The sequence below is a fragment of the Abramis brama genome (genome assembly GCF_963993115.1).
Source record: "Abramis brama genome assembly, chromosome: 7".
Taxonomy (NCBI): Eukaryota; Metazoa; Chordata; class Actinopteri; order Cypriniformes; family Leuciscidae; genus Abramis; species Abramis brama.
Genome location: NC_139969.1, coordinates 7,252,267 through 7,270,104, shown reverse-complemented (window position 1 = coordinate 7,270,104; position 17,838 = coordinate 7,252,267). Strand labels below are relative to the sequence as shown.

The following is a 17,838-nucleotide window of genomic DNA, read 5'->3' as shown; positions in this document are numbered from 1 at the left end:
CCTTCAATGCGTTTGATATAATCAATGAACTATTCAACCAATTCTGAGTTTGTCAAAAAAAAGTTTAACTTTCTATATTAGTTGTCAAAATAAATAATTGCAACAGTTCTATCATACCGAATTTAAAAAGGAAAACAAAAGTTCTCTTTTAAATCCCCATGTGCAAGAATGTGAACAAGGCGGAAGTCAACAGCACATAATGTAAAATGTTATGTTTTTCGTAATGTAATGTTGCCAAAATGTAAAATTAGTTATTTTATGGATTTAAAAATTATCCATTTTTGTTTGTCCTTTACAAATTAACGCAAAATGAATGCCTATCGTCTAGTACAAATGCACAGTGCTCACATTTATTTGGACATTAAAACATTACATATCAGTTTGTGCCTTATATTGTGATCTCACATAGCAGAATATTTTAATCCAGACACATGTGACGCATAATACATGCATGCAGTTTTGACAGCTTTAATCGCCTTTTTGATTCTTACATGAGTTAATTGACGACAACTACAGCTACAGCACACCGCATTTGCGCATGATGTGCGTACCCCAAGCACAGTACAACCCCTTTCTCAGCATCTGACATAAGTGTCACAAGCTTTCACACACATCTTCTAAAATAAAAGTAGCATCAGAAAAAAAGAGAATGTTTGTTGTTGACTGCACACTATTCGACTTCCTCAAAACGGTCTTGCAACCCACCAGTTGAGAAAGATTGACTCTATATTTACTATGTGCATATCACTGTCTGATGTTCTGCTGAAGCTCATTCGGCACTTGCTCATTTTCGCACTCGTTTGACTTGCGCCTGGCACTGAGGTGAAGTTGGAGTGTGCGTCTGAAAAGTCTCATGTTTTTTGTGGTCTTTAAGAGATGGTTCAGCGTTTTAAAAAACGCAATTTTTGTCAATAAAAAAGAGACAGAAACAGCAGTTGAGAGAGGCAGGGGCGTGGCACAAGATCCCGGGCCCTATGTATAGGCAGTCCTGATGGGCCCCCATGTTCTAAATAAAATATATTCCAGACTTTTCAAGGGCCCTCTCTCCCCTTGGAGCCCTGGTAATCGGTACTGGTTTTACCCTCAGTCCGACGCCCCTGGTGAGAGAGGTGGCCAAGCTTAGACCACGGCCACCCCCTAGCTCCGCCAGTGGTAAGGAGGCCTCTTTCTTTCTTCTTAAATCATGTTAAAAGGTCAACAAAGCAGACATAGCCTTAACACCTTTTGTTTCACAGGGCTATTCAGAGAGATCAAAGGAAAACACAAACACTGTGGTTGCAAAGCAAGCTTGCAACATGCCTCTAGCACTGCAAGCTTCTTTTGCAAGCAATGATATTTAAACTACAAACAGGGCAAGCTCGCATCAAGTGATTCGAGCCTCTCCTGTAAACAGGATATTTAACAATTAGGACATTTAAACTGATTCTCTTACATAACTCCCCTAACAATACTAAGTAATCTTTTATGCAATCTCTCCATCTGCCTGAGAATCCTCAGCATTTGTTTGCTTTGATTGGTCAGCTCGTTCCGTGGGAGATGGGTCCTTCTTCTTCCTCTTCTCCGTTTTCTTAGCTTTATGAAGTTCTCTGGCGTGGTCGTTCTGGAGTCGTGCAACTAAAAGATCGTCCATAGATATTTCAATTTTGTCAGTTACCTTTGAGACATGTAAATTATTTAGAAGAGGTTCCAATTTGAGGGATTTAGCAGAAGATTTCATATTAACATCCAAAATAATAATACACTCACCTAAAGGATTATTAGGAACACCTGTTCAATTTCTCATTAATGCAATTATCTAATCAACCAATCATATAGCAGTTGCTTCAATGCATTTAGGGGTGTGGTCCTGGTCAAGACAATCTCCTGAACTCCAAACTGAATGTCAGAATGGGAAAGAAAGGTGATTTAAGCCATTTTGAGCGTGGCATGGCCAGACGGGCCAGTCTGAGTATTTCATAATCTGCTCAGTTACTAGGATTTTCACGCACAACCATTTCTAGGGTTTACAAAGAATGGTGTGAAAAGGGAAAAACATCCAGTATGCGGCAGTCCTGTGGCCGAAAATGCCTTGTTGATGCTAGAGGTCAGAGGAGAATGGGCCGACTGATTCAAGCTGATAGAAGAGCAACTTTCACTGAAATAACCACTCGTTACAACCGAGGTATGCAGCAAAGCATTTGTGAAGCCACAACATGCACAACCTTGAGGCAGATGGACTACAACAGCAGAAGACCGCACCGGGTACCACTCATCTCCACTACAAATAGGAAAAAGAGGCTACAATTTGCACAAGCTCACCAAAATTGGACAGTTGAAGACTGGAAAAATGTTGCCTGGTCTGATGAGTCTCGATTTCTGTTGAGACATTCAGATGGTAGAGTCAGAATTTGGCGTAAACAGAATGAGAACATGGATCCATCATGCCTTGTTACCACTGTGCAGGCTGGTGGTGCTGGTGTAATGGTGTGGGGGATGTTTTTTTGGCACACTTTAGGCCCCTTACTTAGCGCCAATTGGGCATCGTTTAAATGCCACGGCCTACCTGAGCATTGTTTTTGACCATGTCCATCCCTTTATGACCACCATGTACCCATCCTTTGATGGCTACTTCCAGCAGGATAATGCACCATGTCACAAAGCTTGAATCATTTCAAATTGGTTTCTTGAACATGACAATGAGTTCACTGTACTAGAATGGCCCCCACAGTCACCAGATCTCAACCCAATAGAGCATCTTTGGGATGTGGTGGAATGGGAGCTTCGTGCCCTGGATGTGCATCCCACAAATCTCCATCAACTGCAAGATGCTATCCTATCAATATGGGCCAACATTTCTAAAGAATGCTTTCAGCACCTTGTTGAATCAATGCCACGTAGAATTAAGGCAGTTCTGAAGGCGAAAGGGGGTCAAACACAGTATTAGTATGGTGTTCCTAATAATCCTTTAGGTGAGTGTATATAGCTGCTCTGAAGAAAACAGTGATGCCATCATCGTCCAGCTCAGTTAAGTTCTCATATAATGATGTCAATGCAGTTAGATCAATAATATTGTTGAATATTAAAGGGGTCGTGACATGAGAAACCAAATTTGCCTTGATCTTTTGGTATATAAGAGGTCTTAGTACCATTAAAACGTCCTGCAAGTTTCATAGCTTAAGACGTCCTCCCCATTATAAACGAATAATTTATTTAATCAAGCTCTAAATACAGCTCGTTCTGGATCCATGGTATGAAGTGACGTAGCAGTCGTTTGCATATGACCGCCTCCAGCGTAGACAACTACGCTTCAAGCGCAAGATAACTACGCCTCATTTCATCATCGCATCTGTCAGGCGCTTCACATGTGTTCAGTCGACGTGCAGCGAGTGCGTCTGTTTACAAGAAGATTGCGATGTCACGCAGATGTGCTGTTCCTGGCTGTGGACAAACAACATGTTTGAATAATATACGCTGCTGAAAGATCCAGACGTCAGGGGAAGATGGATGCAGTTTATTTTTTGCAGACGTCCCAGTCACGGCAGTGTTCATTTAAGCGTGTTCTCCACATTTCAAGGATGAGTGACAGTTGAGAACAATCGCAGTATGATGCTGGCTTTGCCAGAAAACTTTTGTATAAGATAAGGCCGTGTAGACTATTCTGGGCTCAACAACGACGACGCAAACTGTAAGTAATGTAGGCTATTTAAAACTTAAAACTTATACATTTTAAAACGGTTTAAAAACGTTAATTGCAGTTTAATTCATTATGAATAATCACCGTGTTTTTACTTAGTTTAGCCTACTTATTGTTTTCATGACCGTCGTGTTCATGCCCCGTAGGCTATTAAAAGATGTAGGCTGTCAAACTGAATAGTTTCACACTTTCTATGTGGACGGGCTGATGCATTCTTAGTTGTGTTGATGGTTCGTTTCCTCTGATTCGACTCAAACATCATTGCAATCGCCTCGCACACATCACTTGTTACTATGGTAACGGTAAACACAGCTCTGCAAAATCTGCACGTTTTGAAAAGGGGGCGTTAACAATTGATGCATAGGCACTGACGTTATCCAATCATAACAGTGGGTGTTAACACTGAACTCTTAAAGGGGAAACACCCCCAAAACAGACTGTTTGAATCAGAGCATGAGAAACAGGGTGGGAAAAGGTCATATATCACTCAATTTTAAACGTTTTTTGTCCAAAAAACTATAGTAATACTATAATTGCACCTAAGGGAACATAATAAAAGAAAAGAAAAAACCAATGTCATGACCCCTTTAAGTGTCCCCAACTAAGCAAGCCAAAAACCAAAGGCGACAGTGACAAGGAACCAAAATTCCATCAGGTGACAGAATGGAGAAAAAAAAAACCTTCGGAGAAAGCATGCTCAGGTGGGGGGCCAGTTCTCCTCTGGCCAACGAACGAACAGTATATGATTATGATTCAGGCAGAATTACAGGTCAGAAGTGGATCGGAACATTCCGAATATTTATCCAGTTCCATCTAGTTGAAGGTTGGAGTCATCATGCATCATGCGTTGTGGTCGTGTCTAGGCACAGGTCCACCATCTGATTTGGATACGGACCAGATCTGGCTGACTACAGTAAACCTCGGAATAAACAGAAAGACTAACATTAGCGTAGATGTCATTCTTCTTATGATGTAATGAGTACATCAGGTTTTAAAGGAAATGTTCCTGGTTCCAACTGCCTAGTTTATGCAACCTAACAATCATTTAACTGATTTGAATAAAATAAATATATAAGGTTCTATGTGTATGCCAGGTTAAAGAGTTGTGTTTTTAGTCTAGATTTAAACTGACAGTGTGTCTACTTCTTGAACAATGTACGGAAGACATCTAATTTTCATTAGGGGCTAGTTGTTCAAAAAGTTTAATCTGGATCAGAATGATTTGGAAATCCCATGTTTTGCTATCCAGGATCAGGTAATCCATCTTACTTTTGTGCCGGTTTTTCAAAGCAAAATTGGATTGGATCACCCTGATCTGGATGTAAACTTTTTCCGATTACCAAATCTGGATTACTGGTGCTCTACGGAGCCCCCAAAGGGACATGGTAATGTAAAAAATATGAGAGAGGGAAATAAAATATTTCAATGCTTTTGCGTTTTCTCAGAAAAGTTTGTATAGCGTTCACCAAAAAAACTTTGTGTTCGCTTGCAAAGATCTATTGACTGGTTAATATCTTATGATTGTGCCAATGTAGTTTAGAAACAGTGATAAAACACTTTGAATTAAATACAATATTTTTGTTTGATTTTTACAGCTGTTTGGGGATTCAGAATCTCTTTTTTACTTTACAGTAGGCTACCGAAAGGCTTAATACAGAATGTAGCCTAATGTCTACTTCTAATGTATTACTTTAAAGGTATAGCGGAGGATCTTTCCGAATTTTAGATAAGAACCGCCCTCTCCACTTTTTGAAAAAATGCACATGCGCAACACTCTACCTGCTCCCGAGAGGGAACGCCTGTTAAACGTGTGCGAGGTTCTCCTCGTGCACGCTCTGTTTACAAGTTGCTGTCGGCATCGCTCATACAAGATTACTTTCCAAAAGAAGATTTGCACTTTTTCTCCAAATAGCATGCCAAACTTTACCTGTCGAGTAGAAACTGAAGCATCAGTGGGAAGCCCAACCTGTGTTTTCAGCGCACGCCATCGTGTGAAACAATCTCCCAAAAACACTCTGATCTTGTTTCTCTCTTCTGAGGCCTTTCTCTTCTTCTCATACAGTTCGTACAAACTTTTTCTCTTGCGACCCTCAGACATTTTCAAAGGACCCGGTGAAACGGCGAGCTTCAATGAATGGCTTAAACTCCAATAAATAGCTCACCACCACACATAAACACCTGAAAGTGCGCATGCGCAGAAAGCGAAAACTAAGGGACGAGCACGTACGACGGCCTTACGTAAACATATCACCAGAATGATTGACACTTAGGTGGACCAATAGTATAGACTACCCACCCGGAAAAAGAAAATCCTCCGCTATACCTTTAACAGTTAAGCTAATCAAAAGCAAAATAAAAATATAAGTGTGTGTGTGTATATTACATGATACAAATGTTGTATTTTTGACCAATTTTAGTTTTACTACATTTTCTTCCTGGAATCCACCTTGAAATCCTAGCCCCTGTTGGGATCAGGATAATCCTGTTCTTTTGGATCAAAGTTATCCAAATCCTACTGACAATTTTTGAACAACACCAGTGGCGGAGCCAGGATTTTTTCATAGGGGTGGCCAGGCAAGGGCCAGCAACCAGTCTGGGGTGGCACAGAAATGTTAATTATTTTATCATAAATTATTTATGTATTGGACGTTTTTAGTGTCTACACAACTGAATAAAGTTAATTTGTACTTAATTGTAATTGAGATAGTGAATTAGGAATCATGGAATACTGAGTGAATTTTATATTTTTTTATTATTAGGCTACCCACCACCTCATAAATGAATTAAATAGTAATAAAAGGGCACACACTATAGCTAAAGTTAAACTTGCTCAGTTAGCTTGGTTCAGGTTCTCAAAATCTCCAATAGCTTGTTCTACATTGTTGCATCTTCATGGATGAGATAACATGCAGATAAATACTGTAGTCCAAAGATTATTCAACCTTCAATGCGTTTGATATAATCAATGAACTATTCAACCAATTCTGAGTTTGTCATAAAAAAGTTTAACTTTCTATATTAGTTGTCAAAATAAATAATTGCAACAGTTCTATCATACCGAATTTAAAAAGGAAAACAAAAGTTCTCTTTTGAATCCCCATGTGCAAGAATGTGAACAAGGCGGAAGTCAACAGCACATAATGTAAAATGTTATGTTTTTCATAATGTAATGTTGCCAAAATGTAAAATTAGTTATTTTATGGATTTAAAAATTATCCATTTTTGTTTGTCCTTTACAAATTCACGCAAAATGAATTCCTATCGTCTAGTACAAATGCACAGTGCTCACATTTATTTGGACATTAAAACATTACATATCAGTTTGTGCCTTATATTGTGATCTCACATAGCAGAATATTTTAATCCAGACACGTGACGCATAATACATGCATGCAGTTTTGACAGCTTTAATCGCCTTTTTGATTCTTACATGAGTTAATTGACGACAACTACAGCTACAGCACACCGCATTTGCGCGTGATGTGCGTACCGCAAGCACAGTACAACTGCTGTCAGCCGTATGACAGAAAAGTTAGTTTTGCTGATATTTGGCCTGACAACATCTCATCTTACCTAAGATAGCCAACTGAATAAGGACAACATCCTTTTCTCAGCATCTGACATAAGTGTCACAAGCTTTCACACACATCTTCTAAAATAAAAGTAGCATCAGAAAAAAAGAGAATTACGTTTGTTGTTGACTGCACACTATTCGACTTCCTCAAAACGGTTTTGCAACCCACCAGTTGAGAAAGATTGACTCTATATTTACTATGTGCATATCACTGTCTGATGTTCTGCTGAAGCTCATTCGGCACTTGTTCATTTTCGCACTCGTTTGACTTGCGCCTGGCACGGAGTGTGCGTCTGAAAAGTCTCATGTTTTTTGTGGTCTTAAAGAGACGGTTCAGCGTTTTAAAAAACGCAATTTTTGTCAATAAAAAAAGAGACAGAAACAGCAGTTGTGAGAGGGGTGGCCAAAGGGGTGGCCAAGCTTAGACCAAGGGTGGCCACGGCCACCCCTGGCCTCCCCCTAGCTCCGCCAGTGAACAACACAAACTGAAGGTTTGATCCAGATTAAAACCAGGATTGGATTCCGTGATCTAATCTGATTTCAGATTCCTTCTTTCCCTTTTGAACAACCCATTTTCAAGATTTGATCCAATCCGATAACCAAAATCCGATCAGCTTACATTTGAACAACTGGCCCTAGATTGTAAAATGAATTGCTGTTATGTTCCAGTAGGTCAGGGGTGTCTAATCCTGCTCCTGGCGGACCACTTTCCTACAGAGTTCAGCTTCAACCTCAATTAAACACACCTGAACCAGCTAATCAAGCTCTTACAAGGCATACTAGAAACTTCCAGGCAGGTGTGTTGAGGCAAGTTGGAGCTAAACTCTGCAGGACAGTGGACCCCCAGGACCGGGTTTGAACACCCCTGCAGTATGTCATTTGTGTTTTGTTTTTTTTGCTTCCTTGCTTCTTGAATTTCATTTCACTAATTCTTTGCATTCCCAAACTGCATTCAGATCATCTTGTTCTGTCCCTGTGGGCCAAATTTTAGACATTCCTTTTATATCCGTTTGTCTACAGCAAAAAAAGAAAATGTATTGCTCTTATGCTCCAGTCCATTATTTGTGACTTTTGCTTCCTTGCTTCTTGTATTTAATTTCACTAATTATTTGTATTCACAACCTCTTGCTCTGTGAGCTACATTTTAGATGTTTTAGATATTTCCGACATTATGACATTATTATACCAATACTTTAATTTTTGGTGTTAATGATACTAATTATTTTATTGCATTCATAATTTTTATAAAAAATATTAGGTAGAGAAACTAAAAGTATGAACTAAAAGAATCATAATAATTGACTTTGTTTAGTAATGCTTAATTGCTTAATTTTGTATTTTTAAAATATGTTATGTGAGCTTATTCTGTTAATTTTACTATTTTATTGTTTTATCACAATTTATATTTCATTTAATGGCAGAGAGCACATTAAGAGCTACTCCAGTGCAGCAGAACAGTAATTACATGTTTTCCTGTAATCATGTAGAAAATCATCTACAGAAAAAATTAAAATTAAAATGGAATGTTATCTGTTTTTATGTAGGCGTGACAAAAATAGTGACACTCGTGGTCTTTGGGGTCTATTGGACCCCAGACAATAACATTTAATTTTGTAACAGAACAGTAGTTTTTTTTTTTTACAAATATAATTTTACTCTGTTTATAAATGTTTTTATTCAACATTTGTGCAGTTTTTGGAGGATTTATGATATCTTTTAAATTTCTATAAATAAATAAATATTTATTTATCATTGGACTCAAAATAGACAAAATTGTCACCGGGTGACATAGAAGGAACTTTGGGAGCGGAACGAGTTGCCCTGGGGGGAGACTTCCGGTGCGACACCAGGCCGGTTCGCGTTGACAAGCGGCAGCTGCAGCGGCTAATCAAGCAGCCATTGGAGCGTGTGTCTCCAACGGGGGATTTAAAAGCGGCGGCTTGAAGAGGCACGGGGTCGCGATCAAAGTGTGAGTCACGAGAGCAAGAGAGGCAAAAGCGGTGGGGCAGCAGCGGAAGCAGAGACGGGAAGGATAAAGTGCGGTTGAGGCGTGGGGCACGATTGAGATCGAGAATGGATAAGAGACTGGCCAGTAGGACTGGGAGAGCGGAACGAGTGAAAGCATTGTTGGATATACAGGTTGTTATCGTGAGAGAAACGAGTGGGCCCCGATCTTCGGATCGTTCGTCAAACCTGATGTCCCCCTTTTGAAGATCATGACGGTGGATTGGCCAGCCCCGACCAGATGGAGCGAAGGTATGCTTTTCACTGTGAAGTGGTGTGTCATTGCAGTGTCTGAAGATTGAAGTGAGCACGTGTGAAGATTTACAGTGGTTTGATGCATGCACGAGTATGGGAAAATTAAACGCTACCAGCACTCTGAAATCTTTGTCGGGGATCGTCTAGCCCGGTGGGGTGTCAGGAAATAATTTGAACTGCTGTGGGTAAAGCTTTGTACAGGTGGCCCAGTTCATGCCGCTGTGGTAAAGAAAGGTTCAGCTCTGTGTGTCATCGTGAAGATCTGCAATCTGCCATTGCTGTCCTGCGGTAAGAGAAGACTCTTTAAGTTATTAACTGCTGGATTCTGTACTCACCATTGCTGTTCTGTGAACAGAGAGATCCTATTATCCGCCGCTGTATTCTGCCATTGCTGTCCTGTGGTAAGAGAAGACTCAGTTAACTGACAATTAACTGCTGGATTCTGTACTCACCATTGCTGTTCTGTGAACAGAGAGATCCCGTCATCCGCCGCTGCATTTTGCCATTACTGTTCTGTGGTAAGAGGAGACTCAATTATTAACTGCTGGATTCTCTACTCACCAATGTTGTTCTGTGAATGGAGAGATCCCGCTATCTACCCCTGCATTCCGCCTGCTGCTGCCCTGTGAAAGAAAGGTGACACTCCGTTATCTGATGTTGTCCTGTGAAAAGAGAAAGCCCACTGTTTGCCGCTACCTACTGTTGTCTGCTGTGCCTTATCTGACGGTCATTGTTCTCTGCCCACCACATACTGTCGTCTGCTGCTCTTCATTGGAAGGTCCTGGTCCTCTGTCCAATCCCCGCTGCCCTGTGAAAGAAAGGTGACACTCAGTTATCTGATGCTGTCCTGTGAAAAGAGAGCCCACTGTCTGCCCCTACCTACCTGTAGTCCCTTGTGTCCTGCCCACCACCTACTGTTGTCTGCTGTGCCTTATCTGACGGTCATTGTTCTCTGCCCACCCCGTACTGTTGTCTGCTGCTCTTCATTGGAAGGTCCTGGTCCTCTGTCCAATCCCCCCCACTGTGGTCCTACAAGCGGAGATACCCAGTCATCCGCTGCTACTTACCTGAAAGCTAACGCCCTTTGCCCCCCCACACTGCTGTTCTGTAAAAGATGACCAACTGCCGGCTGGCCCGAGTCTTCCTCCATTGAAGACTCCTTTGACCTATTTCAACTAGCGGCCCCTATGAGGAGTCATGTGTCAGTGACATTTCCTTAAAGTTTTTTTTACATTCAATAAAAAGAATTAAGCTTTTATATCACGTTGTTGTCTGGCCTCGTTGGTGTAGCTCCTCCGGAGTGGTGGTTGTTCTCGGCCCTAGTGGTGACAAAATTCATCATCAAAATCAGAAACAACGCTGAACACATGACAGAAATAAAGTGGCACACTTTCAACAATGCAAAAAAACATCCACAATCCAAAATTATCATGCTCACACACATAGAGGAATACAATATACAGGAATACATACAGACTATAAAAACTGTTCTCTTATCATTTGTAAAATAATCTAAAATGCAGAACCACCACAAAAATAAATTGGTAACACTAAGACACATTGAAAATGTGCGCACATGCACACACAGGATTAGAATTACCTATAGGGACCTCCGGTAATTTGTAATAATCGCAGAGGTCGTCTGTGATTTTTATCCTGTGCGAATCTGCCATGTCTGTAAAAATTCCCCCGAAAATTACCTAGGCTAACGTTACTGTATTTCGGCCAACACAGGGGTCCTCTGATAATACCAGTCCCGTGCGAATCCCGATGTCTGTGATTTGGGCTGTTTTTTTGTCACCCTATCGTTTCCTAAAGAACGTAATAACCATTATGGGCCGTTTAAAGGAGAACTCCGGTAAATTTTAACATTGAGCTCATTTTTTGTAAATTTGGAGTGCTGTCAGTACAGAGAACAATGACAAAAATCAGTGTTGCCTACACCGTGTTGTCCTCTTTTTAAAATTTGCACCCTGTTGACTTCAATGGGGCAAGATTTAAACCTGCTTTTAGCCTCTTAACATCCTTGATGTGTCATTACAAGTGCACAGTCAATGTGAGTGATTCCTTTATAGTTAACACGGGTGAATCTGACTGCAGTAGATGTGAAACATATGAATAAAAATTGTTAATTCAGCCAGCGCACATACCCATAGACAGTATATAAACTGGACACAGCGACCCCATAGGTTTCAACGGAGGAAAGTGAAGCAAATTAGAAGCACTCACTTCCTGATGGCTGAGTGTACTGCGCAGACTCAAACTGAGCTTGACAACGTGGATGTGACGTGAGCAGCCTGCCTGACAGTGGTAAGTTTTCTAGTAGCTGTGCCAAGCGAAATCTGAACCATTCCCTTCCGAATCTCGCAGAGACGGAGAGTGTGAGTAGGAGCTGTCCATGAGCTAGGAGCAGGAGCAACGTCATGACTCTCTATGGGCTTCTCCCTTGACTTTATCTGACTTTATGCCTCCACGTCCCCCCGATTGACTGCGAGCTTCTCTTCCTGTCTCTACGGTAATTTCCAGAGAGTCGCGTGGTTATGACACAATTGTTAGCCTACTTTTACAAAAACTGCTTCTATGGGGCCATAACGTAAGATACAAGGTAATGGAGCCTTTTATACATTGTCGTGTTTCTTTAGAAATAAACAATGGACAAATGGAGTCTTTAAACGCCTCAGATGTCGGCCGCCGGGGGTGGTACGGAAATTGAGCGCTCGATTACCCCCTGCACATACCTGTATTTTCTTCCTGTTTTCAGTTGAAGTCAAGTTCAAGTTCCGTTTATTTATAGAGCACATTTACTACTGGCTGACAACCGACCAAAGTGCTGTACAATAATTACAATCAAATACACAATGAAACAATCAATGATCACTTGTAATCAATAAATACAAAAAGACAATTACATATTAAAAGCTGAATCAAACAGATGAGTTTTCAGAGCAGATTTAAACTCAGATAAAGTGGAAGCCATTTTGATTTGGATTGGGAGTTTGTTCCACAGCGTGGGGCCAGCCACTTCAAACGCTCTATTATCCCTGTTTTTCAAGCGGGTTCTGGGAATCTGAAGGAGGAATTTGTTTTCCGATCTAAGCCCTCACTTAGGGGTATATAGGTGAAGTAGGTCCGACAGGTATAATGGTGCAAGATTATTTAGTGATTTGTAGACCAGTAATAGAATTTTATATTCAATTCTATGCTGAAAACAGGTAACCAATGTAGGGATCTCAGAAGGGGTGTAACATGCTCAAACTTTTTACATCCCTTCAGGAATCTCGCTGCTGCGTTTTGAACGACTTGTAGGCGTGAAATTTGAGTCTTAGCAACACCATAATATAGAGAGTTGCAGTAGTCCAGCCTCGATGTTGTGAAGGCATGGACAGCGACCTCTAAAGAGGTGTTAGAGAGAAAATATTTAATTTTAGAGAGAGAGCGTAGATAGAAAAAGCTAGAGCCCACTACAGAGGCAATTTGCCTGTCAAATTTCAGACTGTTATCGATCATCACACCCAGATTACGCACTTGGGATGAGGTACTCAGATTTGATAACTCCAAATTTTGTGAGTTTTGTCTACTAGTTTCGGAGGGGCTAAAGACAATAAGCCATGATTGGGTAAAGTCCACAGTAGTCGATTGTCAAGTTCACGCGCGTGATAACCTATGCGCGTGAACTCGACAATCAACTACTGTGGACTTCGACCGAAAACAGGAAGAAAATGCAGGTATGCAGGTTTTTTTAACAACCAAAAAAATGAGCTCAATGTTAAAATTGACCGGAGTTCTCCTTTAACAGTCCATTTTACGTCTGTATTAAAACTATATTAACAATAAAATCTCTCGATATGCCCTATTCCAATCCGATTATAGTTTTTCTCCAATAAAAACTATGAAGTGCTGCAAAAGAGAAAACAAACTACAGTAAAGACGTGACCCGGAAGCTCAACTCAGTCCGTTGTCATGGAAACGTCAAATTTAGCATTTTGGCGCAACATGGAAGCTCTTTTGGAAAGTTTGGACGCTTTTTGTGGTAGTATAGTAGTCTGTATCGTGGAGCATTTCTTTGTCTCACACGGCCTCTAGAGACGTCCATCCTGTATGGGTCATTCTACAGAAACACCCACTTTTGGTATGGCAAGATGTCTTAAAATGTATTTCTTTTTCTAACATTTAAACTTACACCACATTATTAGATTACCCTTTGACTTTATGAATACACATAAATGACAGCTTAATGATTTTTGTGTATTTTTTGTGCATTTATTTAAAGGAGTCATGACCTGCAATTTTCACTTTTCCACGAGAATCAATGTATGTTATGATTACCTAACGATTATACACTGGCCGGGAAGCCGATATTTAAAAGTGAAGCGTTTGTTTACCCCAGGGTTCTTAAACCAGCGCGCGTGCACGCACACTCAAATACGAGATTTTAATTTCAGCCCCGACTTGACGTCATGACGGGGCAGGATATACCATATATGGACACCGCAGAGTATGCCGCAGGACGTGCGCCCTGGCGCCCGTCTCCCCCTCATTTTCAGTTCAGTCGAGAGAGATGCAGAAACGTAGTGCACACTGAGTTGCTCTGTTGTTGACTGCCAGAATCAAAATGTAAATGTGTTTTCTCTCCCAAGAACGGACCTAGCTGTCAGGGACCAGTGGATTAAATTCATTTTTAATGACGCGGTTCCTACAACCCTTCCCACTGGCTTAACGTTAGGTGTATGTGCTAACTAAACATTTTACGCCGGAATCCTTCACAAATTTGAGGCAATATCAGGCGAAGTTGGCATCGAAGCTCGGGAAAAAGGGGCCATTTTCAACAATCAGACACTTGCCTGCAATTGAAACGGTAAGAATGTGTTTTTATTGCTCTACTGTGTGTAACAAACAGCAGCTAACTGCTAATGCGGCTATTGTATGCTAGCGGGAGTATTAGCTTTGAGGTAAACATGGGGAATGGCTGCTAACGTTACTTTGCAAACAACAAATGACTGAGATCATCATGAATTCGGCTATTGTATATTAATTTGCCTAACGCTTATATATGAGGCGCCGTCTAGTTTGTGTGTGTGTGTGTGCTCGCGTCTTATATGAGTATGTGCGCGAGTTTGTGTGTGTGTGCTCGCGTCTCATATGAGTATGTGCGTGGAGAGTTCATATACATGTATGTGTGACTACTTAGTATATATGTATGCAAGCGTGTTTCATATATGTGTGCGTGAATGAAGTTTGATTTAAGCCCTAAACGGCGCCTCATACTTATACACTGGCCGGGAAGCCGGTCGCGGCCAGGTCGGGTTCATTCACAACTTGCGCCATGATGTCATTTTGGAATGATATGCTAAAGCGTTACCTGCGGTGTCAACCCCCCTCCTTCCTGCCACCAATCAACGCGCCCCTCATTTGCATTATTAAAATGACTGTCCACGACAGCCAAAATATCGCATCAGATCTCGCGAGACAATAATGCCTTCAGAAATAAGGGTCTGAGGAGCTCTGTGTTTATTTTTTTTCCACTTTTCTTTTTTAGAAGGGCCTGAAAGACTATAATAGAGCGTGGGTATCCAAGGTAATACGAGGTTATGACTCCTTTAAAGATGGCATGTACCATTTTTTTGTCACTGGTGTTACCTTACTTCTTTGGCAATATTAAAGGTTTTTATGAAATATTATTTCCAACGTTTTTCAGCACATGTAGTCAGAGTTACCGTAAAATAATAATAATTCAACAAAGAAGGAGATTATGTTTTATTTATTTTAATCAGGTTTGTTAAAAGTGTGCTTGAATGAGGTTAGTTCGTTTGCGCAACCATGTGTTTGCTATGACAATGAAAATATTTGAAAACCAGTTAAAATCAAGTAATGATGCAATCCTTTAAATCTTAACTTTTGAGTGTAGCAGAATTAAATGGATGTAAAATTATGATGTCAACATGTGACATTGTATTTAATGTGACAGAAAAAAAATACAGTAACACCAGTGACACAATGAATCCCCAATGACATGCATAATACCAAAAATCATTATTCTTCAACTATAATTAAGTAGATGAGACTAAATTTTTACATTTGGCATATAATCTAAATGAATAGCTTTGAATAAAGTTTATCTATAAATGGGAGTCAATTGTCACCAGTGACAATTTTCATGATAAATTTATTTTACTTGATATCAGAAGATATCAAACCACATGTTGTCAATCATGGTATACTAACTAAATTAAGTAGTTTAATCCATTTGTATTCTAGTTTTTTTTTTTACAATTTCCTAACAATAAAGTAGGTCATACCAGTGACTTCAACTAAAAGCTTCATATGAAATCATGAGATAAATTAGAAGATTTCTGATAACTGAAAAGAGACAGTGGATCTACCTGTCAGGATTCCATCTTCACCACCACGCTCTCCTTCACCTCCGCCCACTCGTTCTCTCTCTCCGCCCAGTCATCACGTCACCCGTTCACTCTCCCCTGATTACTGAGCACCGTCACCTGTGTCCCATTACCAGCACTCCCTACAAAACCCACAGTCTCCCTTCACTCAGTGTCTGGTCTTGTCAATACATGACTCACAGACTCCCGATCACTCACCTGGATAACTACCTGTTGCAATTGTTGTCAGCCTTCTGTTCATCCTGTTCAGCCTTCAGTCCATCCTGCATCCACCTAAAGACTTTACCAATCCAGATAAGCAATCACCATTGTTCTGTGTTACTATTACTCACCATCTGTCTGCATCTCCGTTATCTGCAAATAAAACCTTTAACTTACCAACCTTGTCTGCATCCTCTGTGATCCGTGACACTACCATGGCATGGGCTTTTCTTCATAGATATTCAGGAAAGAGGAAGAAGGAAGTCAAGTGATGTCATCAGTGTGATTTTTATTTCAAAATAAGATTTTTGTTTAACGGTAACACCAGTGACACAACTCCAAGGGACCACTTCTTTCATTATAAATTTTATAAATTTTATTCTGCATTTTGTTTTGTTTTTATATCATTTACATAATATATGTGATAGTTATGTATACATTATTGTATTTTAAATGGTGTAAAAACCTGTTATTTACCTCAAAATAAAGCATTTTCCCTCTGTACATGACTGTGTGGACGAGCACTTCTGTGGTGCTTGGAAAAATATATAATTAATACAAATCCAATATTTCCACATTGATGGCTCAAGAAGGAGTAATTGTTCAAATAACATATTGTTTTATTTTAAAATGTAAAGAAATTGTAACCCTAAAGTGTTTTTAAGTGTAATATTTCTGTAAAGGCTAGGGACAGAATGACCCAAGTATCTCAAGAAATCAAAATGTGAAAGAGTAAAAATGATATAAAAAGAAATAAACCAAATAAAATGAATAGAAAAACAAGCCTATCGCGACGTTTCGGTATTTATAATACCTTCTTCATGCAGGCTTGTTGTAGATATGGACAAAGACATAGTTTGAATTACAGGGGATACTGGCGGGTACTATACTAAATGTACTAAATGTAAGTTGCTAGCTGACGTCTAGCTCGTTGATTTTACAACCTTAATTTATTAACGTGTTTTGTTCTTTCATAGCTCATGTCACGTCTTCATACATTGAATTACCGGCTACTTACCTGCTTACCCACTGAGGCTAGTAAAGTGGACCTTGGTTGGTTACCAAGGTTAGTTAGCAAGGTTAGGTAGCAAGATAATTCTCTATTTAAAGCTGCAGTTGGTAACTTCTGTAAAAATGTATTTTTTACATATTTGTTAAAACTGTCATTATGTCCTGACAGTAGAATATGAGACAGATAATCTGTGAAAAAATCAAGCTCCCCAGGCTCCTCCCAGTGGTCCTATTGCCATTTGCAGAAATACACCGCTCCCGGTAAGAAACAACCAATCAGAGCCAGGAGGAGTGTCTTAGCAGTGTCAATCATGCTTGTGTACGCGCTGATCACCCCCATCTCTCGCACAGCACACACCGTCGTTCAAAATCAAGATAGCCGGTGTGCCGCGCAGCTGTGTTAATGGCGGACAAACAACCAAAACTGCCAATTTCTCGAGTGGCACCTGCTCATACAACAAAGACAGGTAAACGGAAAAAGACCGATGATGATAAAGAAGCCCGTCGGAGCCCGTTGACTCATTGTCAAAACTCTAGCCGCATAGCATACAGATAAAATGTCACGCTCTGCAAAGCAACAATAGAAACCTGCTAATTCACTGGCTTGTCATATTGCTGAAATAATGTAATAGCATTACACATCGCTAGAATAATTACTTAGATACTGTAACGTTCCCATTATTATCTTCCTAGCTATTTATAACTTATGCAACGTTATGAAG

The 17,838-nt window shown here is 40.2% G+C and overlaps 1 long non-coding RNA gene across 2 annotated transcripts; it reads right to left on the bottom strand.

Moving 5' to 3' along the window:
• Positions 1–325: 325 nt before the first annotated feature.
• On the bottom strand, positions 326–16,228 carry LOC311086765. Of its 2 annotated transcripts, none has more exons than XR_014607113.1 (5): positions 15,887–16,228; positions 10,207–10,825; positions 10,068–10,129; positions 4,354–9,902; positions 326–1,614 (listed from the first exon to the last, which is right to left on the bottom strand). It is a non-coding gene; the product is annotated as an uncharacterized lncRNA (long non-coding RNA). The 2 variants fall into 2 exon arrangements; XR_014607114.1 differs by having other exon boundaries at positions 326–4,592; positions 9,620–9,902.
• Between the last annotated feature and the right edge of the window lie 1,610 nt (positions 16,229–17,838).